This window comes from Homalodisca vitripennis, chromosome 4, assembly GCF_021130785.1.
Source record: "Homalodisca vitripennis isolate AUS2020 chromosome 4, UT_GWSS_2.1, whole genome shotgun sequence".
Classification (NCBI taxonomy): domain Eukaryota; kingdom Metazoa; phylum Arthropoda; class Insecta; order Hemiptera; family Cicadellidae; genus Homalodisca; species Homalodisca vitripennis.
In genome coordinates this window covers 205,231,307-205,245,403 of record NC_060210.1, presented here as the reverse complement: position 1 = coordinate 205,245,403, position 14,097 = coordinate 205,231,307, and the positions used below count along the sequence as shown (strand labels likewise).

The window sequence follows — 14,097 nt, the reverse complement described above, 5'->3', positions numbered from 1 at the left end:
TAGTGTGTGATAGGCCTGCCTTATATAATGAGTTTACCTACACACACCACTTTAATACAAGGAACAATACAACATTTCAGTATCCCCACGATAATCTATCCTTATTTGAATAAAGCCCATCATATATGCCTCCCCATAATGCACCTGTATAATATGCACCTTGTACCCATATAATACGTAGTATGCAAATAAAGAATGACTAATGGTTAATGATATGGCTGATATAGGTGCTACAAAGAGAGTAAGACACATTGATTATTTGAGCTTACTTTATTTTTCAGTGCTATTAAGTAAAACAAGTTGTTTGTTTCTCTAAACCTTTCTAACAATAGATGAGAAGTTTGATCGGTTTTTAAACTACTTTCTAAAAATTGTGTTTCCTGTAAAAATTGTTTCTAGTGATGATGTACATCTCATAAAACTGTAATTGATATAATGCTGATCTTAGACGTCTGAAAGATCAGTGTTTGTCTATAAATGAACAGTTTAAATACACCAGTCTACCATGATAAAGGATTGATTTAATTTACTCAAGGTGCAAGTATAGGAGATCTATTAGAGAGGTAAAGAGACTGTATAACTGTAATTGGTACAATGCTTATCTTAGACGTCTGAAAGATCAGTGTTTGTCTATAAATGAACAGTTTAAATACACCAGTCTACCATGATAAAGGATTGATTTAATTACTCAAGGTGCAAGTACAGGAGATCTATTAGAAAGGTAAAGAGAGTGTATAACTGTAATTGAGTTGTTAATGCTATGAAGAAACCCAAAGAAATGTGGTCTATTGTAAAGAAGAAATTAAGCCAAAATGTTAAGCCTTAATGTAGTCAAAGATAGTAAAAGAAATCTTACCTCTGGTAGATTTAATGATTTTTTTTTCATTAATAGTGTAAGTAGTATTGGTGGTAATGTGCCTAACTCAAATCAGTGTATATCTTTTTATTTTGCTTTAGTAAGAGTTTGAATGTGTATCACCTGAACTCTGGTCTGCTAAAAATTACTGCAACTCATCTCTGAGATTTTAGTGTATTTATTTAACTGTTGTATTGAAAGTGGTGTTTTCCCTCAATGTTTGAAGTTAGTTAAGGTCTTGCCAATTTACAAAAAGGGCTCTGTGTCTGATTACAGTTATTGACCTGTATCGATAATACAGATAATATCTAAGGTATTTGGTATTATTGTAAACAATTAAATTGTTGAATATTTTGAAAAAATTTCTTTTTACTGATTGTCAGTATGGCTTTAGGTCTAAGAAAGGTACTAGTCTAGCCATTTCTGAATAGAGGGCTATATTTATGGTCTGGACAGCAAGAATAAAGTAATTTGTGCGTTTTATGACATGTCAAAAACATTCCACACAATCTATCTCACATGACAAACTATTTATAAACTTAAATTTTATGGTTTTGATGGTTTAGAAGTTAAGTTTGTTGGGTCTTACTTGTCTGAAAAGGCTATAAGCAGTTTATTATGAAGGCTACTTTTCACAATACTTAAACGTAAGAACTGGTGTCCCACAGGGCTCAATACTGGGCGTAGTAATTTTTATTACTTATGTACATGATTTACCTGATGCTGTTGCTACTAACAATGTAAGTTCTTTATGTTTGCAGATGACCTGGCTGTACAAATTAAATATAATGATATTTTGTTTGTTACTGATGTCCTTTGTAATATTAGTGACACTATCGAAGTCTGGTTAGCTGCCAATTCACTCTGTCTTAATAAAGATAAAACCCAGACTGTAGAATTTTGTTTAAAACCTATCCAACAGAACGTAGACTAGTATGTTAAATTTTTAGGAGCTATTCTTCAGAGTAACATCAAATGGACTATGCACGTTGAAATGTTATGCAATAAAGTGTCTAAGAGTATTTTTATATTAATTAGGCTAAGATATATTGTAACTACAGACATCCTCATTACTGTCTACTATGCCTACCTTCATAGTTTGTTATCTTATGGAATTATTAATTATGGTATTCTTACAGTACCTGCACTGTATATTTTAGATTGCATATTATATATAAAAAGAAATGTAAATGCCATTCTTACAAATAGATCTGTTCATACCCATATGACAAGAAACTCTTAGTTCTCTTGGAATAACTCAATGCAAGTCTTAAAACTAGTTTGATCTGTTTTGCTGAAACAGTTAAACTCTACTACTAGTTTCCTTATCATCTTAAATATCTTGAAATATAGTGTTTCAAGGAAAATTTGAAAAGATATTAATTAAATTTGGCCCATATAACATCAATGATTATTTTGATATAATTGGATAGACATGTTATTGAGCCAAGGTGATGTATAACATAGATAATTTTTTTATGCTAAATTTGTTTCTGACACTGCTATACATTATGATGATGAAGTGACCGCCAACCAAGCACTACCTGAATGATCAATAGATGATTGGAATCCTACTAAGAACAAGAAGTGTGTTGTACATTAGTGTCTGCAAGTTTTTTAGTGGACAACCATCCAACGAGTCTTTCCCTCGACTAAGGTAAGCCAGAAAATAACCGGTCTCAAAGTGACCGCCACACCAATCACCTACCTAGAATGATCAATAGATGATTGAATCTACCTAAGACAAGAAGTGTGTTGTACATTAAGGTAATGCAGTTAAGTGACAACCATCAATGAGCTTTCCTCATTAAGTAGCAGAAATAAACAGGTCTCAAAATGACCCGCCGAACCCAAGCACTTACCCTGAAATGATTAACTAGATGATTGAATCTACTAAGACAAGAAAAGAGTGTTGTACATTAGGTAAGCAGTTAGTGAACAACCCCAACAACGAGCTTCCTCACTAAGGTAGCAGAAATTAACAGGTCTCAAAGGTGTGAACCGCCAACCAAGCCATCTACCTTGAATGGATCAATAGATGAAATTGAATCTACAAAGACAATAAGTGTGTTTTGTACAATTAGGTAATGCAAGTTTAGTGACAACCCCAATCAACGAGCTTCCTCACTAAAGGTAGAGCAGAAATAAACAAGGTCTCAAAGTGACCGCCAACCAAAGCACTACCTGAATGATCAATAGATGATATGAATCCTAACTAAATAGCAAGAAATGTGTTTGTACAATTAGGTATGCAGTTAGTGACCTACCATCAAACGAGCTTCCTCACTAAGGTAGTGGAAATAGACAGGTCTCAAAGATACCCCGCCAACCAAGCGCACTACCTGAATGATCCAATATATGATTGAATCTACTAATGAAAAGAAAGTGTAGTTGTACATATAGGTATTGCAGTTAGTGACAAAACCATCAACGAGCATTTCCTCACTAAGGTAGCAAGAAATTAACAGGGTCTCAAAGTGACCCTCCAACCAAGCACTAACCTGACTGATCCAAATATGATTGTAGTTGAATCTAACTAAGACAAGAAGTGTTTTGTAACATTAGGTAATGCCAGTTAGTTGACAACCAATACAACTACCCTTCCTGCACTAAGGTAAGCAGAAATAACAGGTCTCAAAGTGACCGCACAACCAAGGCAACTATCCTGAATGGAAATCAATAGATGATTGATCTACCAAGACAAGAAGTTGTGTTTGAACATTAGGTTATTGCAGTTAGTGAGTAACCATCACAGCTTCCTCACTAAAGTTAGCCCAGAAATAACAGGTCCTCAAAGTGACCAGCCAAACCAAGCACTAACTACCTGGTAATGATCAATAGAATGATTGAATTCTACTAAGACAAGAATATGTGTTGTTACAATTAGGTATTCAAGTTAGTGACAACCATCAATGAGCAACCCTCACTAAGTATCAGACCATATAACAAGGTCTCAAAGTGACCGGCCAACCAAGCACCTACCTGAATGAAATCAATAGATGATTGAATCTATCTAAAGAACAAGAAATGTGTTTGTTACATTAGGTATGCAGTTAGTGACGCAAGAAAACCATCAACGATGCTTCCTCACTAAGGAAGCAGAAATAACAGGTGATTTTGGTCCCTCAAAGTGACCGCCACCCACAGCACTACCTGAATGATCAATAGATGATTTGAATCTAACTATAGAACAAGAAAGTGGTGTTGTACATTAGGTATGCAGTTAAGTTGACAACCATCAACGTAGCTTCCTCACTAAGTAGTAGCAAATATACCAGGTCTCAAAGTGACCGCCAACCGAAAGCACTACCTAATTGATCAATAATGATTTGAATCTACTAAGACAAGAATGTGTTGTTTTTTAAAATAAACATTAGGATTCAAAAAATGGCAGTTTAGTGTACGAACCATCCAACGAGCCTTCCTCACTAAGGTGAGCAGAAATAAACAGGTCTCCAAAGTTGACCGCCAACCAAGCACTACCTGAATTGGATCAATAGATGAGATTGAATCTACTAAGACAAAGAAGTGTTGGTTTGGTAACTCGTTATGTAATGCAGTTAGTGACAACCATCAATGAGCTTCCTCACTGTAAAGTAGCAGAAATAACAGTCTCAAAGTGACCGCCAACCAAGCACTACCTGAATGATCCAGTAGAATGATTGAATCTACCTAATACAAGAAAATGATGTGTTGTACAATTATGGTTATAGCAGTTAGTAAGACAACCATCAACGAGGGGGCCTTCCTCACTAAAGGTAGCGGAAGAATAACAGGTCTCCAAAGTGACCGCCGCCCAGCAACCAAGCGACTAACCCTGAATGATAACAATAGATTGATTGAATCTACTACTAAGACAAGAAGTGAGGTGTTGTACATATTAAAGGTATGCAGTTAGTGAACAAACCATCAACAGAAGCTACCTCACATAAGGTAGCAGAAATAACAGGTCCTCAAAGTGACCCGCCAACCAAAGCACTACCTGAAACGATCAATAGATGATTGAATCTACAGAGGACAAGAAGATGGTGTTTGTACATTTGGTATACAGTTAGTGACGACACCCAACAACGAGCTTCCTCACTAAGGGTAGTGGAATGGAAATAACCAGGTCTCAAAGTTTACCGCCAACCCAAGCACTACCTGAAAATTGAACAATAGATGGAATTGAATCTACTAAGACAAGAAGTGTGTTGTACATTAGGTAATGCAGTTAGTGACAACCATCAAGTGAGCTTCCCTCACTAATGGTAGCGGAAATAAAACCAGGTCTCAAAGTGACCGCGCCAAACCAAAGCACTAGCCTGAACGAACAATAGATAATTGAAAATCTATTAAGACAATAAGTGTGATTTGTACAATTAGGTATGCAGTTTAGTGACAACCCATCCCAACGAGCTTCTCACACTAATGGTAGCAGAAATAACAAACCTCCAAAGTGACCCCCTGACAACCAAGAACCTACCTGAGAACGATCAATATAGATGATTGAATTTCTACAGAGTACAAGAAAGGTGTGTGTACATTGGTATAACAGTTTAGTGAACAACCAACAACGAGCTTCCATCACTAAGGTAGTGGTGAAAGTGAACAGGTCTCAATGGTTTATCCCGAGCCAAACTCAAGCCACATACCTGAAATGATCCAAATAGATGATTGTAGAATCTACTTAAGACAAGAAGAGTGGTTGTACATTATGTATTGCAGTTAGTGACGAACCAAATCACTGAGCTTCCTCACTAAGGGTAGCGGAAATAAACAGGTCTCAAAGTGACCGCCAACCAAGCACTACCTGAGAGATCAATAGATGAATTGAATCTAATTAATACAAGAAGTGGTGTGTATGTACATTTGGTTATTGCAAGTTGTAGTGGACAACCATCAACGAGCTTCCTCACTAAGGTAGGGAAATAACAGGTCTCAAAGGTGACCGCCAACCAAGCACTACCTGAATGATCAATAGATGATTGAATCTACTAAGACAAGAAGTGTGTTGTACATTAGGTATGCAGTTAGTGACAACCATCAACGAGCTTCCTCACTAAGGTAGCAGAAATAACAGGTCTCAAAGTGACCGCCAACCAAGCACTACCTGAATGATCAATAGATGATTGAATCTACTAAGACAAGAAGTGTGTTGTACATTAGGTATGCAGTTAGTGACAACCATCAACGAGCTTCCTCACTAAGGTAGCAGAAATAACAGGTCTCAAAGTGACCGCCAACCAAGCACTACCTGAACGATCAATAGATGATTGAATCTACAGAGACAAGAAGTGTGTTGTACATTTGGTATACAGTTAGTGACAACCAACAACGAGCTTCCTCACTAAGGTAGTGGAAATAACAGGTCTCAAAGTTACCGCCAACCAAGCACTACCTGAATGATCAATAGATGATTGAATCTACTAAGACAAGAAGTGTGTTGTACATTAGGTATGCAGTTAGTGACAACCATCAATGAGCTTCCTCACTAAGGTAGCGGAAATAACAGGTCTCAAAGTGACCGCCAACCAAGCACTACCTGAAGATCAATAGATAATTGAATCTATTAAGACAAGAAGTGTGTTGTACATTAGGTATGCAGTTAGTGACAACCATCAACGAGCTTCCTCACTAAGGTAGCAGAAATAACAGGTCTCAAAGTGACCGCCAACCAAGCACTACCTGAACGATCAATAGATGATTGAATCTACAGAGACAAGAAGTGTGTTGTACATTTGGTATACAGTTAGTGACAACCAACAACGAGCTTCCTCACTAAGGTAGTGGAAATAACAGGTCTCAAAGTTACCGCCAACCAAGCACTACCTGAATGATCAATAGATGATTGAATCTACTAAGACAAGAAGTGTGTTGTACATTAGGTATGCAGTTAGTGACAACCATCAATGAGCTTCCTCACTAAGGTAGCGGAAATAACAGGTCTCAAAGTGACCGCCAACCAAGCACTACCTGAAGATCAATAGATGATTGAATCTATTAAGACAAGAAGTGTGTTGTACATTTGGTATGCAGTTAGTGACAACCATCAACGAGCTTCCTCACTAAGGTAGCGGAAATAACAGGTCTCAAAGTGACCGCCAACCAAGCACTACCTGAATGATCAATAGATGATTGAATCTACTAAGACAAGAAGTGTGTTGTACATTAGGTATGCAGTTAGTGACAACCATCAACGAGCTTCCTCACTAAGGTAGCAGAAATAACAGGTCTCAAAGTGACCGCCAACCAAGCACTACCTGAAGATCAATAGATGATTGAATCTACTAAGACAAGAAGTGTGTTGTACATTAGGTATGCAGTTAGTGACAACCATCAACGAGCTTCCTCACTAAGGTAGCGGAAATAACAGGTCTCAAAGTGACCGCCAACCAAGCACTACCTGAATGATCAATAGATGATTGAATCTACTAAGACAAGAAGTGTGTTGTACATTAGGTATGCAGTTAGTGACAACCATCAACGAGCTTCCTCACTAAGGTAGCAGAAATAACAGGTCTCAAAGTGACCGCCAACCAAGCACTACCTGAAGAGCAATAGATGATTGAATCTACTAAGACAAGAAGTGTGTTGTACATTAGGTATGCAGTTAGTGACAACCATCAACGAGCTTTGCCACTAAGATAGCAGAATGTTTTATCAACGTAATCTGTAGTTGAAGGTGTATCATTGTTTAACATATTGACTGCTGAGGACCTAGCTCAATACTATCTCTATTGTCCTAAAGTCAGTACATTTCTTGTGTCGCAGTGTAGGTGTTATCAACGTAATCTGTAGTTGAAGGTGTATCATTGTTTAACATATTGACTGCTGAGGACCTAGCTCAATACTATCTCTACTGTACTAAAGTCAGTACATTTCTTGTGTCGCAGTTTAGGTGTTATCAACGTAATCTGTAGTTGAATGTGTATCATTGTTTAACATATTGACTGCTGAGGACCTAGCTCAATACTATCTCTACTGTCCTAAAGTCAGTACATTTCTTGTGTCGCAGTGTAGGTGTTATCAACGTAATCTGTAGTTGAATGTGTATCATTGTTTAACATATTGACTGCTGAGGACCTAGCTCAATACTATCTCTACTGTCCTAAAGTCAGTACATTTCTTGTGTCGCAGTGTAGGTGTTATCAACGTAATCTGTAGTTGAATGTGTATCATTGTTTAACATATTGACTGCTGAGGACCTAGCTCAATACTATCTCTACTGTCCTAAAGTCAGTACATTTCTTGTGTCGCAGTGTAGGTGTTATCAACGTAATCTGTAGTTGAAGGTGTATCATTGTTTAACATATTGACTGCCTGAGGACCCAGCTCAATACTATCTCTACTGTCCTAAAGTCAGTACATTTCTTGTGTCGCAGTGTAGGTGTTATCAACGTAATCTGTAGTTGAATGTGTATCATTGTTTAACATATTGACTGCCTGAGGACCTAGCTCAATACTATCTCTACTGTCCTAAAGTCAGTACATTTCTTGTGTCGCAGTGTAGGTGTTATCAACGTAATCTGTAGTTGAATGTGTATCATTGTTTAACATATTGACTGCTGAGGACCTAGCTCAATACTATCTCTACTGTCCTAAAGTCAGTACATTTCTTGTGTCGCAGTTTAGGTGTTATCAACGTAATCTGTAGTTGAATGTGTATCATTGTTTAACATATTGACTGCTGAGGACCTAGCTCAATACTATCTCTACTGTCCTAAAGTCAGTACATGTCTTGTGTCGCAGTGTAGGTGTTATCAATGAAGTAAAATTTACAGCTGTTCATTTATTTGCATTTACTGTTATAAAGTTTTCATTAAAGTATTGCACTATATTATTAATTTGTATATTTGCTATAATTTATAAATTCTCCAAAGTTTTGTGTTTACATAGCACAAATGTGTCATCTGCATATAAAATTGTCTGGTTAGGATTACTTACATTTCCAATGTCATTAATATATATTACAAATAGTAATCCCACTTAATGTCTGCTGGGTGAGATGTGATACTAACAAACTGTTGCCGACAGACTAAGTGAGATTTCAGTAAATCATGAGGTTTCCCTCTTATTCCATAGTTTTCTAATTTATCAAGCAACGCTTCTTGTAAATCCAGAAATACGCCACAAATATAATCACCATTTATTTATTATTCCAAATCAAATCAAATCATTTATTGTCTGGACACTACAAAAGTGTATAACAACGTCAACAAGTTATAACATGTGAAACTAGTTAAAGAAGCATACTATTACTAGCATTGTAAAATTCATTTACACTATATTGTAAATGAATTTTAAACTTTAAAACTTCTTAAGCAACATGTTTTTTATGGAGGTTTCAAACCTAGGCCTAGATAATATTTTTATATGTTCAGGTAAAGCATTGTACAATTTGATTCCCAGATACCTAAAGCTACTTTGCGTGCTTGTGTATTTACACTTCATCAGCAACAGATCATTCCTATTTCTCGTAAAATAGTTATGGTTATCACTAAGGCTAACAAGGTCATTCAAGTTATCTTTAACATACATCAAAACACTTAATACATAAACGGATGGCAGGGTTAAAATATTAAACTTTGCAAACCAAGCTTTACAGTGATCTCTGTTAGATACACCAGCAATCAATCTAACATTATTTCATTAAGAAATTTGATTATGGCTGACAAAGTGGATCCTGTTAGACAATAGACAATAGACAATAGACAAATCTCTTTATTTACATGATCGTAAAGAACAGTATAGCGTCAAATATTTAAAACAGTCAATAACTCAGAAATAAACTTTAGAAGAGATAAGTAGAGCAATTTTGGAAAAGTTCATCTGAGATGTGCACTCCTTGCTCTCTCAATAAATTCCTTCCAGGCTGTAGATGGTTTCGGAGATGAGCCAGCTACGTTTAGTCTCTGCTTTAAGGAAATGTGATTCCCCTTCTTGATTTCAGGTGGTAGTAAATTGTACAGCCTTGCACCGGCGTAGGACGGTTTCATGGCGAAAAGGCTCATTCTGTGTGCTGGAAGGGCAAAATCATCCGCAAATTCTGGTGTTGTGGCTGTGAACATTGGCGTTCCTGGGCCTGGCAAACCCAAGGCTACTGGCATACAGGATGACTTCCCATTATGTATAAAAGATGTCACAGTTAAAATTCCCAATTGCTTAAAAGCAATCCTGCAGCTCTCACGATATTGAAGACTGGCCATGCACCTAACTGCCTTCTTCTGGAGTACCAGCACCCGCTGGAGGTTACTGGCAGAGGAGGCACCCCAAAGAATGATCCCATACCTAATGTGGGTCTCAAATAAAGCCAAAATAGGCAGTTTTAATCGCTGGACTGGTGCAGGTCGCTTTGACTCTTTTCAGAGCAAATAAAGAGGAACTCAGCTTCTGGCATAAAGAGTCAATTTGGCTATGCCATGAGAGCCGGGTCATCCAAGATTAAACCCAGGTGTTTAATGGATGTTACAGTTTGTACGTTGGGTAGGTCATATACATCATTCTTATGTCGCCCTACTGACAGGTTGTTTTGTTTTGTCTTCATTAAGTACAAGGTCGTGTTGTTAATACAATATTCATGTGCCATATTCATCGCGATGTAGGTTGATATCTCCAATGCTTCAACTGATCTGTTGTTAGTGATCAGGACGGTGTCATCAGCATACATGATAGGGAGGCAGAAGGCCTCTATAAGTATCTAGTAAGGTCTTCAGTATAGAGCACAAACAGCACTGGACCCAGTACCGAACCTTGAGGAACACCCCTATTTACTCTCAAGGGAGATGATCTGGCTGTTTTTGTTTGTCCATTTTTGAGCTGCTTCAGCTCTACTATTTGCTGGCGGTCGTGAAGGTAATCTCCAAACCAGTTCAAGGCTGTGTCTGTTATTCCCAGTGATCTCAGTTTTTCTACTGTTAGGCCATGGTCGAGGCAGTCAAAGGCCTTGCTAAGATCTAGGAATACGTTGACCACAGTATTTCCAGCTTCCAAACTGTCTATAATGTACTCAACCAGATCCACCAGGGCAGTCGTTGTTGACCTTCCAGAAATGAAACCATGTTGGGTTTTTTGGGAATAAGAGAATTTTGCTGTAGGTGGTTTAGTAGTCTGGATAACACGACTTTCTCGATAATTTTGGATACCACCGGGACAAGTGATATTGGCCTATAGTTTTGTAATTCCTTTTTACTTCCCTTTTTGTGAAGAGGGTGCACTTTTGAAATTTTTAATTTTGATGGAAAAAAGAACACCTTGGGCTAGGGATTTATTTATTATGTTTGTTAGTGGCAAGCAGACTTCTTTCTTTTACAGATCTTTAACAACTTGGACGGATATCATCGAACCCTGTAGAAAGCTTTGGTTTCAGTGCTTTAATGGTCTTAATTACCTCTTCAGTATTTGTCGGCTGAAAAATGGAGAGTATTATGTTGGGCCTATGATCAGTTATGGTACTTACAACAGACATTGTACCGTCAACAGGGCTAGCATTTCTGATTGTGGCATCCGCAACATTAACAAAGAAGTCATTAAGATGGTCTGCTACTCTATTGATGTCCTGGGTAGTTTTCCCCCATGATCTCCAACTCCCAATCCATGTTCTTGTCCTCTCGGCGTGGTGCTCTTTCACTATTAATGATGCTCCATATTGCTTTACTCTTATCTGTGGCATTTGATATAAGGTCTTCACTGGCTTCTTGTCCTGATCAATTTAAGCTTCAGGTCGTACTCCTTTTTCTTCAGGGAAGCATCTATTTTGTCTTCTTGAGTGCCACTGATGATAAACCTTTCTTGGGCTCTAATAAATGTTTTCCTTAGTTCTTCGGACTCTAGGTCAGTAATACCTCTTTTGTTTTGCTTTCTTCGGGTGAGCTTGTAGGGACAAGTTGTGTTCAGCGCCATGAGTAATGTGTTAATGAAGCTATTGTATGCTAAATCAGCATTTTCAGTGTCGTAAACCTCATGCCAGTCTTGATCAGCTAGAAGATTCTTAAGTGCTGTTAGGTTCTGTGTGCTGAAGTGACGTCTATAAGATGAGGAGTTCTTTGTTATTTTTGGACTGGACATCAAATACTTGTTAGTTGCGCAGTGTGATCGGAGATCCCGTTGTTTATCACGTCAACATGAACCATACGGTTGTTGAGATTAGTGCCCACAATGTCAATTGATGTTCTGGAGATCTTGGTGATTCTTGTAGGTGGAAGATTAAATCTATTAATGTTGTAGGTGGCCAACATTTCCCCTCAAAACTAAATATTGTCGTTTTTGTTGTTTGAGTGTTCCAAGCCATCTACATTGAGGTCCCCAACAATACATATGCCACCGTTATTTGCAGGGATGGTGTCTAGAATACTGGACAGAAGATCAAGTGCACTTTGAAGTGGAGCACTTGGAGGTCGATAAATGCCAATGATGTACAAGTGTCGTCCCCCTACTGATTGATAGTTTTACTGCTGCTGATTCACACACTAGTTCTGTGCTAAGTCCCTCGATGTTCAGACTCTCAACTGTATTGGCCAGGCTATTGAGTTTGTAGATGGCTACACCTCCTTTTTGGTGGTTGATTCTGCCAAAGGCAGCCACCAGTGAGTAGTCTGTAAGTCTTGTGTTGGCAATGGAGGATGGAGTTAGGCCGTGTTCAGTAAGAACAGTTATGTGAGGTTTCGTTAGAGTCAGAAAGTGATTTAGTCTCTCAATCTTGTTATTGAGACGGTCAACATTTTGGTGGACAATTAATGTTTTTTTAAAGCTGAGTTTATGAACACTCTTGAGACATATTTCAAGTTGGCCCTGTTTTCCATTTTGCAGTTTTCTTCTGGCTTATCAATAAAAAACTCTTCTGGTCCACACTGGCATCAGCCGCAGCCCTTGATGGAAAAACTGAATGCCTACTTCCATAGACAGACTGCATGGTATCAAGATTTTTAGGGGTTTTCGTGAGGGTTCCTGCACTGTTTATTTCGTTGTTAGGTGGCCTATGTACTTCAGCCACCACTACAATCTTATTATAGCCTTCATCCTCGCTGAGGCAATGTTTGGACTCCATCAGAGGCGTTTGGCAATTTACTGGTTTGTAATGAACTGGGCTGGATGGATGATTTTTTGGCCAGATAAGTGGGAACCAAGTGGTAGATGTCTACTTTCTTTTTCTACAGTTGTGTTAGTTGATAGTTTGGGTTGTAGAATTTTTGACGTTGCGGCTGCTTTCACCACTTGAAGGGAGACACTAAACATGTTTTTCTTTTTACCTGTGGTTGAGTTGATGTTGCCCTGATGGGTTTTTTCCACTTACGTTTAAAATAATTGGATTTAACCTGAGACTTTCTATTGATGAAGGGTGTGTTCTGTGTAAGCTTCAGTGGGCTCGCTGTAGGCTTTTGTTTGTCTAAATAGTCGAAGTTGATTTTGGAGTACTTCAAAAGATCGCTCCATAAGTTCTTGGCGAGCCTTCAGCTGAGCCACGTCAAGTATTAGGGGTAAAGAAAGGTCTTGAGAGGTAAATTCTGAGTTATCCGTTTGTATTTCAGTTGTTTTTGAATGATTTTCTTGTTTCATCTACATTGTGTTTATTTTGTCTAACTTCCTGTAATGCTAATTTAAGATTTTCATTTTCCTTTTCAAAGGTGAGTAGGGCAGCTTCCATTTCCCTATCCTGATCTTCACACATTTGCCTCAGAGTACGTTGAAGATCTTTTTCCTTGACCAGTTGGACCTCCACCTCCTGTAGCATTTCAGTTAAAAACTGCATTGCGTTTCAACAGAGCTTCGTTTTCGTTTTCTAGTTTTAAGATTTTGTCTTCATTATTCACTAATTGAGAGTTTTTAAGCGTCAGCTCATATAGTTCCTGCTTTAGTTGAATATTCTCAGCTAGAAGCGCATTTCCAGCTTCTGCAGCCAGGGTGAGAGATGTTTTCAAGATCTTCAATTTCATCCAAGTTCTGTATTCTACTTTGGACGTTTTTCATTTGCTGGTCCATTAGCCATTGTCTACAATAAGATTGCATTGTAACTGACACAGTAACAATCCATCCTCAGCTTATCTTTTCTTCAAAGGGAATCACATTAATGATCATTATACATTATTATTTAACTAACCTATTATTCTGTTAGCCATTGTCTACAATAAGATTGCATTGTTGTAACTAATAGTAACAAGCCATCCTCAGCTTATCTTTTCTTCAAAGGGAGTCACATTAATGATCATTATACATTATTATTTAACTAACCTGTGATCCTGTTAGCCATTGTCTACAATAAGATT

At 37.8% G+C, this 14,097-nt stretch overlaps 1 protein-coding gene across 1 annotated transcript in view; it reads left to right on the top strand.

The window, feature by feature from the left end:
* Nucleotides 1–14,097, top strand: part of LOC124360938 (MATH and LRR domain-containing protein PFE0570w-like) — a 132,648-nt gene that overhangs the window by 73,188 nt on the left and 45,363 nt on the right. The gene's annotated exons all lie outside the window — the stretch shown is intronic.